Source organism: Vigna angularis, chromosome 3, assembly GCF_016808095.1.
Source record: "Vigna angularis cultivar LongXiaoDou No.4 chromosome 3, ASM1680809v1, whole genome shotgun sequence".
Taxonomy (NCBI): domain Eukaryota; kingdom Viridiplantae; phylum Streptophyta; class Magnoliopsida; order Fabales; family Fabaceae; genus Vigna; species Vigna angularis.
Window position 1 is genome coordinate 7,002,640 of NC_068972.1, and position 5,507 is coordinate 7,008,146.

A 5,507-nucleotide genomic window follows, 5' to 3' on the forward strand; every position below is an offset into this window, starting at 1 on the left:
ACTTAAAAAATCAATATAAAATTAAAATAACCAATCCATAATAAACTACACAAGATCGAATAATTTAGTGTGTTTAATGAGGTTGGAGCAGAATAATATGAACATGTTTTACTTAGCCAAACAACAATGAAATTATATATCTTAAGAATAATAAATTATAATTGGAGATGCCAACTTGTAATTTTTATTTTATATTTAATGAAATATTTCACTACTCCTTATTATTATTTCATAATTTTTATTATTGTTATTTTTTTCTCATATTTTATCGTCACAATTTTATTTTCGTACACATTTTATTAATTCTATAAATATGCAATGAAGTATTCCTATGTTGCAAAAAATAAAAATTAAAACAACATTATTATGTTATTCTTTTGTTAACTCATCATATGTCTATATATGTTTAACAAGAAGATTGGTAAAATATGTTAAAATTGAAAATAATTTAGATGCTAAAGTTCATAAAATAATATAATAAAATGATAAATTATGAATTAAACATATATTTCGTTATGTAAGAATAAATAAAGAGGTCATTCTATTAAAATGGAGGAATAAATAATTAATTTTTTTTAAAAAAATCAAACATTAATGTCAGATGATAAGTCAAAATTTACGAGTTTCTAATTTATAAATTTAAAAAACATCGTTATTAGCATAAGTTGGGATTGATAAATTTTTTAGCCATGATACTTACATCAATATTGTTTAATCGCAAAATCAATATAGTACTAATATTGATATTAGTATGTCATGACATGATTTCTGTTTAAATTTTTTTAATAAATTGAATTATAAAATGAATGAATAAAAGAAGTGTATTTTAATTTTAATGCGTTAGATTTGAAATTAACTGTAGGATAATTACTTGCCTACCAAATGACTTTTATATACTTGCTTTATTGATTGATTGAATTGAAACAAAGTTAATTTCTACTTGAGAATAAATAGGTAGTCTAAATCAACTACTCTATTTCATACGAAAATAGCTACTACCTAGAATAAAATTCTTCTTAAAGAAAACACTATTTATTTAGGAATTTTGGTTCAATAATTTTATAAAGTCTCTCATGACTTAAGTTAAGAACTGCATTTTTTTTTTCATTCTAACTATGCCAATTTGAAAGGAAAAAAAATATTTTTATTATATTAATTAGTACCTTTATTCAAATCAATTATAAAATTTATCTTTTAATTCTTTTACAAAATTTCACCCAATACTAATAACAACACGATGATCATAAAGGTATTATTTATTTATTTTAGTATAAATATATATATATATATATATATATATATATATAAATCTAACCATTTAATTAGTTATTGAATATATATATATATATATATATCCTTTAATAACTAATTTAATCAATAGTTATATATATATATATATATATATATATATATATATATATATATATTTATTGAGAATGTGAGTCATAAATTTAATATTAAATAAAAATAAAAAAAAGTCAAATAATAAATAAGAATGAAAATTCACTATCTTAATAAAAAAATGATATCAATCTTTCGAATGAGTTAAACTCATATCTCATTTTTTATTGTTTTTTTTTTGTAAATTTTCTTTTGAAAAACTCGTTAGTTACATTAGAGTTGATAATTAAATTTGGTGACCAATTCATACGAGGTATTGTATGATTTCATGATTTTTGTATAGAAATTCTTCTTAATAAAAAGTATTGATAAACGTGTTCGTCCATTAATATTAATGCAGAAATAATTCACTAATATGATTATTAAAAATTTAAATTTGAGTATAAATCTCACAAAACATATATATTTTTTATTGAAAATAGTGTAAATCCTTTATATTGGACTCGATGTAATTATTGTATTTTTGATGAATTATTACCTTAAAAAAATCCAATAATATATAAAAAATTATAACTTTCAATTTTGTAAATATATATTTTTAAAATAATTAAAAGTTGTTATATATTTTGTTCAAATAATTTATCGTGTTAAAATCAGGATTTTTTTTAACTTATTCTCAATCATAAATATTTATTAAGTGATATGAGATAATATAAATAAATATCTACTACTTCTTATTATGAAAAAATAAATTGGATGGCTTTTGAAATTATCCTCGAGTGATTAACAACATGTCATTTTCAGATTAATGGATTGTGACGTTTCTATATTCTTTATGGCGTTCTTATCTTTTTTTTCTTCTAAACACAGTATCAAAACCTAATCAAACAAAGTAAATATTTAATTTGGATGGATATTTTTTAAATAACATTTCTATAAAAAAAAAATTTATTTTAATTTTAAAAAATATAAAAGTTAAGAAAGATGTAATACTAAAATAATAGGGTAATTTAAAGTAATAAACCAAAAATAGTTTTGTGGGAGAGATATGATAAACACTATTGCAGGTAGAATTATGTTTTAATAGGATAGTATTAGTACAGTAAAATCGAACAGAAATATCTTAGAAAGTATATCTTTAAATTTCAAAGTCTCGGGAATGGAATTGGAAAGTATAAAGACGGGAAAACATGAGGAGACAAAGTGCTGTTTTTTCTGCGTAGAAAGGGTCTTTATTTTATGTAGAGAATAAAGATAGATATAATTTCAAAGTCATCTTTATGTATGACAAAGTGTGGAAAATATGTTTTAATTTGAAAGTGAAGTATATCCGTTACAAAGCTAATTGATCTGGACAATACCGTTTATTTTACTTCGTCAGAGTCTTTCATGAAAAGGACGGAACTCGCGTAATCATGCTATTGTTTATCAGAATTTAAGAGTGAGAAGAATTTATTAGTAACTTAGCTTGCGGGTTTATCCAGAAACATCAGAACGTGAAGACCGCGTGAATAATTTACTACTGTTGTACTATCTCTCTCCTATTAAAAAAAAAGTTTAATCACTAATTTTATATTTTGAAAATTTTCATTTTTCACTTTCTTTCTTCGTATTTTTTCACCTTTCTCCACTTTCCATCAAACAAAGAGTAAGCAAAATGAGTGTAAAGTTTTCTTTTACTCTTTTCTTCTCTTCTAACTCAGTTCGTAACTTTATTCTCTTCCTCTATACTCTTTTCTTCTCTTCCAACTCAGTTCGTAAGTTTTTTTTCTTCCGATTTCCTTCGTTAAGTTCTGTTTTCTATTGAAAAGTTTGTTTCTTTTTCTTTTTTTTAGTCAATTCTAACACGAGTGGTTTCGGACAACAAATATTTAAGATTTTAAATTGAAAAAAATACTCAAAACTAGAACCTTCTCTTTGAGGTTTTTTCTGGTTTTACGAGGAGAGCTACCTTTCCATTTGATAGACAGAGGGACGTGGAGGAATATGGCGGGAAGTGAAAAGGAATGGAGGAAGGTGAAAAAAAAAAGGATTATAAGATAGAATTAATTTACATTTTGATTTTGATTTTTATATGTGACATCTTTTACCTAACGTTATGTCAATTTAATCTAATTGATCACGTTGAATTTTAAAAAACATATTAAGGAATTCAATTGAATTAAAAAAATTATAAAACTAAAATGAATTAAAAATTTAAATATAAAAATTAAATCATTAATTAAGTATATATTAAATTAAGACTCTTATTACTATCTTTATAAATCTTATTATTGTGAGAATTCATTCTTTTTGAAATAGATCATGTTTTTACACATCCAATAGTATCACATTACTTAGTAGTCGAAACTAAGTGAAGTTTAATTTTCTCTTTTCTCTTCAATCCTTTAAGATTCTTTTTAAACACACAATTGTTCAAAGATCCAGTTTTCAAAGCAAAAAACATCTCAAATGCGGTATGATTCTAACTATGTCACTCGACGAACTTGAGATCGAAACATTGATGTTGTCTGTGAAGAACGAAAACGCTTTCCCTTAGTTTTCTATTGGGAAATGAACATTTATTCCTTAGACCTAAATTAGGGGTTTATGGTACCCAATAGTTCTATATCTCTTAGTAGTAGAGGCTAAGTGAAGTTTAAATATTCATTCATCTTTCAATCTTTTCATGTGTCTTTTAAAAACAAAACCATAACAGAATTTCAAATTTCAAAAATTCCAAATTGAACATCATTGATCAGATGCAATGATTGACTCTAATAATGTTACTGTATGAACTTGAGATTAAAACAAATCTCATATAATAACTTTTTATAAAAAATGATTTCTTATGCAATTTGTCATAGATGACTATCCATCCTGTATTAATGATAGAAATTTTTGTTTCCATGGCTCATTATGCGTGAATAAAAATTGCATAATTTATTAGATTTCCTAACTTAATGTTTACAATGTATAAAATCAACTCAATTTTGATTAGTTCACAGAATTTAAAAATAAATAAATATAATTTTTCTAACCCAAGGTTTATTGTTTGACATGTTTAGTCTCAAATTTCAGCTAGAACACCATTTAACATGTAAACTTTTTTTAAAGTTGTTGGATTAAAAAGACTGTCTTTTTATTTTTAAGACTTAAAGACCAAAATGTATCAAAAGTTATAAGCATCATCATATTTCAATCTTGTATTGAAGTTTATGAAATTAAATTCTTGAGTTAATATTTTCTTATACTTGATGAAAAATAATAAGATATATTTTAATAACATTCACTTTTTAGTAATAATACGACAATTACTGTACTGAGATTTAATTTTCCTCATACTTTGTAAAACTATTACTAGAATTATGTTTCGTAAAATAGTAAATTTTATTTTGACTATTAAATATTATATATATAATTTTGTTTAGAAATATTGTAAGAGAATGTTTGTAGTTGTTCCTACCTGTTAGTTAGTCAAACTAAAAGGCCAGTTATGTCTTCTGTTATCTATTTTTTTAACAGACACAACCTGTATAAATTCTCAGCTTTTTGTTTTGTCTTTGTGATCTGTTACTGCTACTCGTTTATTGATCATAAATAAAAGTCAAAACGCAGTTATGACTTTTCTCTGTTAAAAGGTTGATACCACATTGGTTTTTAACATGGTATAAGAGCTGTTTTCGTCCGGTGAGTGGAGTGAAAGCCTCTAATCGTTGTTGTCAGTTTCTGTGCAAGCATTAGTGTGTGAAGTGTGTAGCTTGTTGCGCGTGCAATCTTGAGAATATCAAGAAGTGTTGAAGATATCAAGATTGGTGAAGTTCTTGAATTCTCAGACTCAAGATAGCTGGGATCGGGAGCATTGTTCAAGGTGCATTACCAGTGTTTGATAGAAAGGGTTTCGATGGTTGGAAGATAAAGATGCTGGCTGTTTTTGGATTTCAAGATATAGCAGATGTGGTTATGACTGAGATTAGAGATCCTGGAAATAAAGCTACGGAGAAAGCCAATAAAGACTTCAAAAATCTTCAGAAATTAGACAGCAAGGTTTTTGGATAAACTTAAATTAAGGTGTTATTGTAATTTCATTGATTTCGTTTTCAGTTTTATTTTTTTTTATTTTTGTTACTGGTTTAAGCTTTACAGATTTAGTTCCTGTTATTATGATACTTGACACATTAGGGTTT